Raw genomic sequence first — 14,185 nt, forward strand, 5'->3', positions numbered from 1 at the left:
TTGCACAATGACTAGACACTGCATTAACAGAGCAAATGAAATGTAACCATACTTTAAAAGTAATATGTTTAAGTAATAAGGCATGAGGGGATAAGTAATCCTTCTCACCCCCCTAAAAGATTTAGATGCACTATTGTAAAGTGGCTGTTCCACTGGATGTCATAAGGTGTATGCACCAATTTGTAAGTCGCTCTGGATAAGAGCGTCTGCTAAATGACTTAAATGTAAATGTAATGTAAATGGGGTGTGGAATATGACCAATACACCATGGCTAAGGGCTGTTCTTGGGCACGACGCATCACGGGGTGCATGAACATAGTCCTTTGCCATGACATATTGGCCATATACCACAAACCCCTAAGGTGCCTTCTTGCTGTTATAAACTGGTTACCAACGTAATTAGAGCAGTAAAAATAAATGTTTTGTCATACCCATGGTATACGGTCTGATATACCACGGCTGTCAGCCAATCGGCATTCAGGGCTCGAACCACCCAGTTTATAACATCAATTATACAATTTATTTGCTGCGGGTGATTCTTTGATCCACCTCTACACAGACGAAACCATTCTGTATACATTTTCCCCTTTGGACACTTAACAAACCTCCAAATGAGCTTCAATGCCATACAACACTCCTTCCGTGGCATCCAACTGCTCTTATGCTAGTAAAATAAAATGCATGCTCTTCAACCGACCAGCATCACTACTCTGGACGGTTCTGACTTAGAATATGTGGACGACTATAAATACCTAGGTGACAGGCTAGACTTTAAACTCTCCTTCCAGACTCACATTAAGCATCTCCAATCCAAAGTTAAATCTGAAATCGGCTTCCTTTTTCGCAACAAAGCCTCCTTCACTCATGCTGCTCAACTTACCCTCGTAAAACTGACTATCCTACCGATCCTTAACTTCGGCAATGTCATTTACAAAATAGCCTCCACAACACTCTACTCAAACTACATCCATCTTGCTATCACAGTGCCATCCGTTTTGTCACCAAAGCCCTATATACTACCCACCACTGCGACCTGTATGCTTTCGCTGGTCCTCACTACATATTAGTTGCCAAACCCATGGCTCCAGATCATCAACAAGTCTTTGCTAGGTAAAGATCTGCCTTATCTCAGCTCACTGGTCACCATAGCAACACACGCTCCTGTAGGTATATTTCACTGGTCATCCCCAAAGCCAACACTGGCTGCACTTGAACTGCATTTGAAAATTCAATCTAATTTAATTCATTTTGATACCTCCTTTGCTTTCTCATTTTTGGCCTTCCTCTTTTGGGCTCCCCTTTTGTGTTGATACATTGTGTCACGTTCGTTGTAACGAGGAGACCAAGGTGCAATGTGATGAGAATACATTCCTCTTTTATTAACGGAACACTGAAAAAAACTAACAAAACAAACAAACGTGGAGCTATAAACACTAGTGCTGACATGCAACTACACATAGACAATAACCCACAGATAAACCAAGGATTATGGCTACCGAAATATGGTTCCCAATCAGAGACAACGATAAACAGCTGCCTCTGACTGAGAACCAATCTCGGCAACCATAGACATATAAAACCCTAGACTAGAAAACCCCTAGACATACAAAATACCCTAGACAGGGCAAACACACATACCACCCTCGTCACACCCTGACCTAACCAAAATAATAAAGAAAACAAAGATAACTAAAGTCAGGGTGTGACACATTGCTGACCTTTATACCTGTCATTTTCAATTCTCGACTTTCTCTCAATTGTTTTTTTTTGGCTGTTGTCTCTTGTTAGCTAGCTCAACTGTTGCTTAAAACGATGACAGAAACAACAATGCTTTGGAGAGTGTTTACACAATGAATCCCAGAAGGCATTTCATTATCTTAACATTGAATAATATGAGTTATTTAGCTAATTAATTAGATTTGTCATCAATACACTAAAATGTCATACTGACTTATGTCATGGCAAAAATCATTTTATTGGTGAAACCATCAGTGGGATCATTTATCATCTATCATATAACCTAGATTAAAGAAAGATCTTGTTGTCAAGTTATAGACATGATGGATCCGCGTCAACAATGAATACTTAGGCGTGATGGGGAGGTATTCAGATCCGGGCCCATCACGGGGCCCATGTATGTTGCAGGCCCTGGTGCGACCACACCGGCTGGAGCTACGCCACTGGCCACCAGTCTGCTTTCAGTTGTCTGTCACCGTCAGGTATGTGGATGATCAGGGCTTTATTCAGGAACCTTTCTTGGGCTACTTTGATGTGTCAAGTGGGCGAGATGCGCAGTCTGTTTGACTTTATGAATTTTGAGATGTCTGAGTTTAACTTCATAGAGAAACTCGTCCAAACCTACAAAGGCACAACTGTAATGGAAGGTACCTGCTATTTGTATTTACATCCTAAGTCCCCTCGTTCCCTGATTTAAGAGGTGATGACTACTCCACTCCACTACCATTGTTAACTTTCTCCTGACATGAACTGAAGCCACATCATCTCATTGTGCCCTCTCATCCACTGGTGCATTGAATGTTTCCCTTCCAAGCACTGTGAGTACCCCTATCAATTTCCTCTCATTACTGTATGTAGAGTCAATCGCATACACAATCACATTAGTACACACTTTTTACTCCTTGCTTGGACTACCTCATTCTTAGCTCTTTTGTCTAACTGTGTCGTGTCTTGTGTTATTGTTTTTAGTTCCCAGTAAAATCCTGTCCTGCACTGGTCAAGTCTCTGAACACCTCAACTCATGTCACATACCCTCATTCAATCACTGATGTGATCCCATTCCAACACTAAGTAGCCCTCTCACTCCCATCCTCCTCAATTTTTCAAGTCACTAGCCTCCACTGGTCCCATGGGATCTTTCGTGACCACAGAGAGTCAGGACACACGTTTAACGTCCCATCTGAAAGACTGTACCCTACACAGGGCAACGTCCCCTCTGGCCTGTGACATTGGGATATTTTGTTAGACCAGAGGAAAGGGTGCCCCCTACTGGCCCTCTAACTCTACTTCCAGCAGCATCTGGTCTCCCATCCAGGGACCAATCCTGCTTAGCTTCAGAAGCAAGCCAGCAGTGGGATGCAGGGTGGTGTGCTGCTCCTATGACTGAACCCCGTTGGCCAGAGACTTATGTGATTTCATAGGCCTGCAAACAGTAAGTATGTTGTCACCCAATCTATCTTGAATAAGAACATTATCACAGAGATCACCAGGTATCATTGGGCTGTATTGCTAAAATGGCAAATTTTTCAACGGGGCCCAGTCAAGAATCCACTTTTCTAGTTTTAATCACATGGCTTATGGAATGCAGGCAGCAGACCTCATGCTTATTTTACTTTTTCATTTTCCTTGTTTTTTATCACAGGTACAGCATTTGACACCACCCAGCCTCTAAATTACATAATCTCCAACATAATCTTGGCCATTGTCTATGGCAGCAGGTTTGAATACACTGACCCCCTATTTACAGGCAGTGGCGATTAGGGCCAATGAGACTTTATAGGCTGCGCATCAGTTCAGGTACATTCTGCTCATTCAGTCCACTCTGTTTTTACTCTACTTTCTCAATAGAGAATGACAGTCTTGGTGCAATCAATATAACTAGGAAATAAAACACTAGTTAGACAGGAGCTTCTAACTAAAACATCAAGCTCCATTTGGAAAATACACGAGTCAACCATAGAGTTGGATAGAGGGCTCTTCTTTCCCATAATGGCTTGCCACAAAGCCTGTTTTAGCATGGGCAATGCAATCATGGCAAAGAGCCCTCTATCCGATGGTTGACTCATGTATTTTCCAAATGAAGCTCAGTCTGACTAGTGTTTTATTTCCTAGATGTCCATTGAGGACATTCACCCTGTTGAAGTAGTCATGTGGGTGGAACTTGCGTTGGGTTAGGAGGGATCACATCATTCTATCCATGTCAGCAGGAGGGATCAGCCAATTAATGATATTACTGAGCAAACATTCCGTAACTGCAGGTAGCAGTAAATCACCAACCTTAGCTTTATGCCTGTTCAGACAACACACTCCAGATGGCAGTATTTAAATAAATAAAAATAACAACTTTATTTTACTAGGCAAGTCAGTTAAGAACAAATTCTTATTTACAATGTCAGCCTAGAGGAACAGTGGCTGAACTGCCTTGATCAGGAGCAGAATGACATTTTTACCTTGTCAGCTTGGGGATTCGTTCCAACAACCATTCATTTACTGGCCCAACGCTCTACCCACTAGGCTACCTGCTACCCCTTATAGTTTCTTACTGACTGTCAATAAACGTTTGAATTCAAATGACTACTTTAAAATAGTGAAAATCCTCAATGGCACTGCACATGATAAAACACGCTTTGTAGCATGTGAGCCGTCTATCAAGTCTATGGAGCCAACTGAATCAGAGTAAAACTTCCTGTTTCTTTTGCAAGTACCATTTTCCTGGTCCTAGAGTCATGAAAAGTTCAGAATACATCAAGGGAAGTTACTGCTTTCAATAAATGTAAAACAACTTGGCAAAACCTGTTAAGAGATTTATCAGGCATGACAATATTCTAATTTCCATGTAGTAATAGTTATATACATGCTATAATAGTATACAGTGTCCTCCTTAACTATTAGGACAGTGAAGCATGTTTTCCTTATTTTGGCTCTCTACTCCAGAACTTTGGATATTAAATCAAACATTTACCATGAGGTTAAAGTGCAGACTGTCAGCCTTTAATTTGAGGGTATTTGTATTAATATCAGGTGAACCGATTTAGAATTACAGCACTTTTTGTAACCATTTTAGGGGACCAAAGGTATTGAGACAAATTCACATCTGTGTATTAAAGTAGTAAAAAGTCAAATATTTTCCCATATTCATAGCACACAATGACTACATCAAGCTTGTGACTCTAAACACTTGCTGGATGCATTTGCTGTTTGTTTTGGTTGTGTTTCAGATTATGTTGTGCCCAATAGAAATGAATAGTAAATCATGCATTGTGTTATTTTGGAGTCACTTTTATTGTAAATAACAATAGAATATATTTCTAAACACTTCTACATTAATTGTGGATGCTACCATGATAACGGGTAGTCCTGGAGTATTGAGTCATAAGAAGAAAAAATGCTTCATTGTCCCAATAATTACAGAGGGCACTGCTTAAGAAATGTATACAAGCAGATGTTTGCATAAAGTTTTATGCTATTCTATATGTGTATATCCTGATAGATGTACAACATGTTCCCCTGGCTGGGTCCATGGATTAAGGACCGGATGCGTCTGAAGAAGAATTATGCTGATATGAAGGTGGATGCCACAGAGCGAGCAAGGGGCTTGAAGGAGACCCTGAACCCTCAGATGTGTGGAGGCTTTGTGGACTCATTCCTAATACAGAGGCAGAGCCTGGAGGTACTGTAGGATATTCAGTTTATGCTGAATCTGAGTCTTGCATCAAATTGTTACAGGGGTTAAGCTAAATGCCCAGCGCTGCACGTGTAAAATGGAGCTAAAAGTGTTTCTCAGGAGTATTTCCCCCATGTGAATCTGTCTTCACATTTACCGTGATCGTTGTCGATACCCCGAGACAATTTTTGTCTATATCTAGATACTTAAATAGCAAATTACTTATTCGGGAATTCGTAACGGGCAGTTTTTAATGCGTATTACACTATTTTCTTCATAATACATTTTGTGTGTATCACACGATGTAACGTGACAAAATGTGGAAAAAGTCAAGGGGTCTGAAAACTTTCCAAATAAACTTTAAATCATGTTCTGCTATTTGCTCGTAGTATCCTATTCATTCCAAAATATGTTAAAAACAATACCTCTGATTAATAGGCCTACCATCATTATTGTTCTTTATATTATTATTAATATCAATACTATTCTTTTTTTCCCTGTTTGCCCATATGAATGGTCTTTAAAAATGTATTAACATTATCTAATATTTTTCACATACTGTACAATACTAACTAACAAACTAAATTGACTTGGTGCTTGCATGACGGTTTCTATCAGGAATCCAGCAATACGGGTTTTCACTACCACCATGATAACCTGGTATTTAGTGTTGGAAACTTGTTTGCTGCTGGTACCGACACAATAGTGACAACCCTGCACCGGGGTATGTTTCTCAAGGCCGAGTACCATCATATACAAGGTAAGAACTTCAAGAAAATGAAGCACACAGAGACACACTTTTTAGGCATAATGAACTTTTTTGTAGGTGATCGTTCACATTTTTTCCTTCTATCTCTTAGCTGGTCTTTAAGAAACTTCCAGAATAATCTGGCTAGCTTTTGTGTAGAATGTAGTGAAACTGTATCGTAGCAGTATGTGGTGTATTCAACAGCATGGGGAAAGCAGGTGGTGTTCATAACCTAATCACTGCAACTTTTTTGCAGAACTCAGAGCTCTTTCCCCATGCTTTTAAATGCACATCTAATGGATATAATCATTTCCCATAAGCATTGCTACATTGTTAAAATATGCTAACCAGAAGATTCTAGATGTTGCAAATTAACCAGCGAACAGGGTAAGCGGTAGACTCAGGGATATGTTGCTGCAGAAAGTAAACTGGTCAACGACTAAGAGCATTATCGTCAGCCCTTGGTAGAGGTGCTGTCAAATATCCTGCCCGGTTCTTAGTGTTGTGCGGACATAATGGAAAAATAAGCTGTCAATAATCACTTTTGCTTTAAAAATGTCTTAAGGATCGGACCCTTTTTAAAATGTTCTCCTAAAATGACATACACAAATTTAACTGCCTGTAGCTCACGACCTGAAGCAAGGATATTCATATTATTGATTCCATTTGAAAGGAAACACTTTGAAGTTTGTGGAAATGTGAAATTAATGTAGGAGAATATAACACATTACATCTGGTAAAAGATAATACATCTTTCAAATGCAAGAGAAATGCTAAAATGTAATATTCCAGGTTAGGTGCAATTTAGATTTTGTCCACTAGAAACGGCGGCAGTGTATGCAAAGTTTTAGACTGATACAATGAACCATTGTATATATGTTTACAATTGGCTCATTAATCCCTCTCCTCTCCCCTGTAACTATTCCCCAGGTCGTTGCTGCAAATGAGAATGTGTTCTCAGTCAACCTACCTGGTAAAATAACGGATAAATAAATAAAATGTTCAAAATGTTGTATCAAGACTTCCCAAATGTGCCAAATTGGTTTATTAATACATGTTCAAGTTCATAACTGTGCACTCTCCTCAAACAATAGCATGATATTCTTTCACTGTAATAGCTACTGTAAATTGGACAGTGCAGTTAGATTAACAAGAATTTAAGCTTTCTGCCCATACCAGACATGTTTATGTCCTGGGAAATGTTCTTGTTATTTACAACCTCATCCAAATCACATTAGCCTACGTTATCTGAACCGTCCCGGGGGGGACACCGATCCTGTAGAGGCTAACAATGTTCTTTGTTTGTCTCTGAGTGCAGGGAACATCTGTGATTCCTCTATTGATGTCGGTCCTGCACGACGAGATTGAATGGGAGAGCCCCCACACCTTTAACCCCGCCCACTTTCTGGATGAGCAGGGACAATTTGTAAAGAGGGATGCATTCATACCCTTCTCTGCAGGTATATTGAAAAATAATAAGATTGAATACGGTCTATGTGGCATTGGTAGTAGTCATATACATACATTCTAGTCAATTTACTAGAAAGTGTCAAAACAATAACTTTAGACATAAGGTCAGTATTTTAATATTCAGTCGAAAAAGAGAAAGTCTGAGATGTACTTGTGATGTCTCTGCTTTCCTTGACAAATGTGAAGGTTGGGTTTAGATTAAGTAATGCCTCCTAACACACATATGATTGGTGCTATACTGTAAACACCACCCTGAATATCTAAGCAACCGATAAATTACTAAAGTTACCTGAATCTTCAGTAATGTTGGTATTAAACAAGTAATCTTTGGTAATTTATACTTTAAAATATATATTTATATATAGTGATAATTTTTCACATTTGTGTCCATATTGTATGCCAGGGATGTCAAACTCAATCAGTGCAAGGGCCATACTGAAAGAAACTCAAATAATTTGCGGCCCAGACATTAGCCTGTTATGTTTGTTTTTACAAAGCAAGCTTGCATACAACTGTGGCCCAAACTGGCCATGGTTTTATTCAAATAAATATGTCCGTTTTTAATGTCCACTTACAGTGGGGAAAACAAGTATTTGACACACTGCCGATTTTGCAGGTTTACCTACTTACAAAGCATGTAGACGTTTGTAATTTTTATCAGCTAGCAACAGAATTGCTGGGCGGTCCATTGGGCTATATTTGGCTATAATATAGGGAGGTAAGTGTTACGTTCCCCAGTTTATGTGTTGTAGTTTGTGTATTTGCATGTGTTTATTTAAGGAAATGGCTTCCTGAAATCCCTCAAGCAGCTGATTGGTCGACTCCATGGCTAATTGGAGAGCTGACCCCGCCCCCTCGTCAAGACGCAGCTGTCTCCAATTACCCATTCATTCTGAAGCTATATAAATGCCAGTGTTCTGTTCAGGAGGGAGAGATTTGCTGGGAGGTCATTGCAGAGATTTTGCTAGAGAGATTTGCTGGAAGGTCATTGCAGAAAGGTCATTGCAGAAAGGTCATTGCAGAAAGGTCATTGCAGAAAGGTCATTGCAGAAAGGTCATTGCAGAGATTTTGCTAGAGAGATTTTGCTAGGGGTTGATTTTGATGGGAGTTAATTCCTGGAAAGTTGGTATGTTTTGTGAGTTTGTTGCTCAGATAGAGCTTATTTGATGTCCTTTGTTAGGCAAGAGGCCCGTGGGCATACATATACCCGTAGCATATTCGCTGTCTAGGCACACTAGGTAAGACCTGGGCGGACCACCCCCTGTATTTTGGTTAGGGCACCAGGTGGTGCTAAATTAGGTAAGTAGTGGGTAGGCAGGTAAGATAGGAGAGGGGGGGCTTTGAGATTTACTTTCTTTGCTTTGGTTCCGTCTAGCCCCTTTTCCCCATATTACCGTGTAAAGGAATAAAGTCCTTGTAAACGGTACCACATTCTGCCTGTTGTCATTCTTACTTGCACCTACAGTCCAGTCCATACCTTTTTCTCTTCACGGAGAGTTTAGTTGTAGCAGGGTGTTGCGTTCCCTCTTCATAGAGGCGTGCGTAACAGTAAGAATAGTTGTATCGTAAAATGTTGTGGTGGTTTCCGGGTATTGATTTTTGGTTAGGTAACTAACGCCAGTGAATTCGAACAAGAAGTTAACGTATTCTAAACATGATCTGTTTTCATTACGGGCAACAATGAATGGTCTACAATAGGGTATGGCTGGCTGGGCGTGTTTTATTTTAAAGGGACAGAGCACGTTTATCACAGTTGTGTGAGTGTATTGGCAGGATATAAAGTATTTTGGGGAGGCAATTTGGAGAAAGACTGAATGAGTTACATAAAACATAGAGGAAATTTAAAACAAATGATTTGAGGGGATTATCATAATTATTAGGTTTTGTTTTTGTTGTAAACGTTTGGGTTAAGGGGATTTCCCTGTTCCCAGAGACAAGATATTTTAAAGGGGTACACTCACATATGGAATATTAGGAGTTTTTTTTATTTAAATAGTATTAATTAATCTCGGGCGAACATGCCTCTCATGATTAAGTTTAGTTTATGGTAGTGCACATTGCCGCAGGTTTTTGCGAACCTGCCCAGTGTATGTTGGTCATACAAAACCCTGTGGGAATAGTAAAGCTCCCATTATTGTTCAATTATAGAAATTTTAGAACATCAAATCAAAGATAACTTGAATCGAGAATATAGCCTACTGACCTTGTCGCCAACTGGGAAAAGCAATGTTCGTTGGATCTAGTCACCGTCCCTGTCGGTCTGGGGTGTACACCGGCCTGGTCTTTAACCTCAATTCAGAGGCCAGGTCTTAAATAATGGGACCAGACCCGCCGTGCACGATTTTCGGTGTACGACCTTCAGATGACAGAGACGGGTATTTTAGATCCCGGTTCGAAGGACCAATTGTTACGGGAATTAAATTCCGATATGTTTTAATACTGTTAGAGGAAATTATGGTTGAAATGACTAATGTATACATTCCAATCAGGACTAGTCCAAATGCTATAATGTACTGTACATGTGAATTTTCTCTCTTGCTCCCATTCCCAATTGTATATAATGTAGTCAGGAGTTTAGTAACAATGAAGGTCTGGTCCTTAGTTCATACATTTGTACAATCTCCGGGTGGCAGATTGTCTAGAATGTTGATTTATACTGACTGACCTTGACTTCGTGCTGATAACGCAAAGGCTCGAGAGCTAGAGGGCCCCTCTACTTGTGAAATAGAACGTTTAGAAAACGCTGACGTCATTTTCAGTTTATAACCTGTGGAAATATGTGTATGTGTTTAGTACTCTCTGGAATTAAACGCTGTTTACCTGGCTTTTAAGACTGGTCTCAATCTACTTCATGCATAATTAATAAACTTACACCTCATTAATGAACTAGAGCGAGTGCGAATTTGATTTTGGCTATAAAACATATAGGAATTTAGAAATTCCACTAACAAATACCCAATTAAATTAAACACTCTGTCCACTCCTAAGAATTTGACTATTATTTGCATAAAATGGACAGAGACCAGTCTCAAAACCAATATGTAGCGTTTATTCTCGAGAGTACTGAACACGATACAGTTTACCACAGGTTATAAACTGAAAATGACATCATTAGTTTTCGAACTGTCCCGTCTCCTCTCCCACCCTGGTACAATGGCAGTATCTCAAGCCTTCCCACATCGTATCCGACCAATTTAATATCATTTATGACCGAGCTAAGGTCTCCCTGTGTAGATAAGCATTCTAGCCAGTCTGACGATAAACTCATTCATTTCTACCAAGGAACAGACAGTCATTGTTCTAATTCTTGATTATATTTACACACATTATATTCAGTACTAGGATTAAAACAAAATTCATACATCTATACAGTAACATAATAGTATTCTGATTAGTCAGTCCTGATTGAACTGTATACATAATTAGTCATTATTGATTTAAAAAATCCCTTAACAGTCCCCCCTTTCCTGCTATAACAGCCTCCACTCTTCTGGGAAGGCTTTCCACGAGATGTTGGAACATTGCTGCAGGGACTTGCTTCCATTCAGCCACTTACAGTTGACCGGGGCAGCTCTGGCAGGGCAGAAATGTGACAATCATAGGTGGCATCCTATGACGGTGCCATGTTTACAGTCACTGAGCTCTTCAGTAAGAACCATTCTACTGTCAATGTTTGTTTATGGAGATTGTATGGCTGTGCTCTCGATTTTATTTCCTGTAAGCAACGGGTGTGGCTGAAATAGCCAAATCCACAAATTTGAAGGCATGTCCACATATTTTAGTATATATAGTGTATATACATTAAATCAAATAGCCTAGTACAAACACTAAAACTTTTCAAATCAAATGGCTAATGCACAGAACAACGTGAACAGTCGGGAATGAGATCAGAATGAGTGCTAAGGCCTACATTTGAACACAACCGCGGAAGCTTCAGGAATTTGTGGTGCTCACCAACAGGGATGTAAACACATTTGTGCTCAGATTTTGCGAAAAATAAGCTTTTTCTGCGTATGGAACATTTCCGGCATCTTTTATTTCAACTCATGAAACATGGGACCAACACTTTACATGTTGCGCTTATATTTTTGTTCAGTATATTTAGGATGCAAGTGTGGGTATTCAGACCTTGGGGGGGGGGGGTCCACAGAAACTACTTGACACGTTCTATAGATACTGATAAAGACAACTTGAAGTCAATTTACTTTTGAGGTTAAAGAACACAAGTTATGTTTTGTGGATGCAATGTGTCAGAGGTCTCTTCTGTCAACAAACATTTATTTTTTAAACTGTAGCAAATGGAACACTATGCATTTGCCACTTCAACATTTATTAACAAATGCAATGCTTGAGTCATGAAGTTCTCGGGAAGAATAATCTATAGTCACTCAAAAGCCAGAGATGTGGATCTGATTACAAATTAAATGAAAAGCTGCCATACCTTTGTAGATTTGTCAGTAGCACCATGGGTAGTGAACCTCATTTGATCAATTTAAAGGAGAGATGAGAAATACTAACCCATCGAGAGTGGGAGGTTGGGGAAGCAGATGTCCACTCAAATCCTTGAAAATCTTAAAAGAAATGACAAAAACTTTTGGAGAGCAAATTAAATCGTGGGTCGACTTCTGGCTTAGACTACACATGATATACAAATATAGGACTATGATGAAAAAGCATATTTTTAATGTTGTATTTTAATTAAGTATCTGTATATGCAGGGCTAAGGTGACTTCTGTTAGTTATGCTTCCCTCTATTCAAGAATAGGTTTTCAGATTTTACAGAGATTGGAAATGTATTCTGTTTTTGGAATGTGTAAACTGCCCTTTGTAACCTCGTGGCAGAGGGATTATTGGGATCCAGCCTCACCTGTTCTTCCTCCCACTGCCCTTTGTAACCTCGTGGCAGAGGGATTATTGGGATCCAGCCTCACCTGTTCTTCCTCCCACTGCCCTTTGTAACCTCGTGGCAGAGGGATTATTGGGATCCAGCCTCACCTGTTCTTCCTCCCACTGCCCTTTGTAACCTCGTGGCAGAGGGATTATTGGGATCCAGCCTCACCTGTTCTTCCTCCCACTGCCCTTTGTAACCTCGTGGCAGAGGGATTATTGGGATCCAGCCTCACCTGTTCTTCCTCCCACTGCCCTTTGTAACCTCGTGGCAGAGGGATTATTGGGATCCAGCCTCACCTGTTCTTCCTCCCACTGCCCTTTGTAACCTCGTGGCAGAGGGATTATTGGGATCCAGCCTCACCTGTTCTTCCTCCCACTGTCTGCACTGAAGGTAGTTTTATGTTTCAAATATGTTTTATTGAACACAAGAATGATGTATAGGTATACAAGACAGGTATACAATTCTTATCTAAACATAAAAGAGCAGACAGAAACAACAAGACCCAGAGTTCAAGGTACAGAGTTCAAGGTACAAAACAAATAATACAAAACACGACATACAGAACAAGGACATGTAGAAAGAAAGAGGGTAGATGTCACCCCCACTTATTCCCCCCTTAGTCCCCCTATTCCCCTCCCAACTGCTCACGTGGCAGGGCCAGCACATCTTGCCCAAAGGTAGATGAATATATTACAATTGAGAGTGCGTTAAGACAAAATGGGAGGAAGAACTAGGGACTGACATTTGGGTGGCAGACTGGGAAGAGAGCTTGGAGTATATCCACACATGCTCCATTAACTCCAGACATCGTCTCATACAATGCAAGGTATTACACAGATTACACTATTCCAAAACTAAACTGCATAGGATATTTCCTGATACATCCCCTTTGTGTGATAAATGTCAGGCTGCACAGGGTACACTACTCCACTGCTTTGCCCTATGCTCTAGCATGAATGGTTATTGGTGTGGAATTTTGGAATCCTCTCTGAATTTTTGGAGACTTCAATAGATCCAGACCCGCTTCTGATAATCCTGGGAGTGTCTGAGTCCCTAAACGGATTAACCAACCCCCAAAACAACTCATCTCTTACGGTCTCATTTTCGGCAAAAAAACGAATCTTGTTGTTTTGGAAAGGGAGGGAAGTGCCCTCTACCAAATTATGTCTCAGTGAATTGGCAAACACTGTACACTTAGAAAGAATTAGATATATTCTGAACAATACATTTTCAACATTTGATCAAATCTGGCAGCCTTTCCTCTCCTACTTGGACGAGTCGGCGCTGTGAATTTGTACTTATTAATGGCATCTGCACTGAAGATAGTTTTACCAGAACATTTACCTGATCATCATTGACTCACACTAAACAAATAAAACATCAAATGTGGAACCCCTTCAAGTGTCTAAAAAGTTATTATATATGATTGGAGATGTAAATATGTCAATCAGTAATTTATTATATTTTTATATGATATTTAGAGAGTTTTCAAAGTATATAGACAACAGAGGGGATTTCTGAAGATCTTTAGTAACACAATCAAATCCCAAACATGATTAGATTTAACCTCATTCTATCTATGTAACCCACACCATCCCTTCGGTGATGGAATAAAGTTTACATGTGTTAATCTGGTCTATCAGCCTAATTCCATTTCACCGGGCGTATAAATGC

Source organism: Oncorhynchus keta, chromosome 5, assembly GCF_023373465.1.
Source record: "Oncorhynchus keta strain PuntledgeMale-10-30-2019 chromosome 5, Oket_V2, whole genome shotgun sequence".
NCBI classification, from domain to species: Eukaryota; Metazoa; Chordata; class Actinopteri; order Salmoniformes; family Salmonidae; genus Oncorhynchus; species Oncorhynchus keta.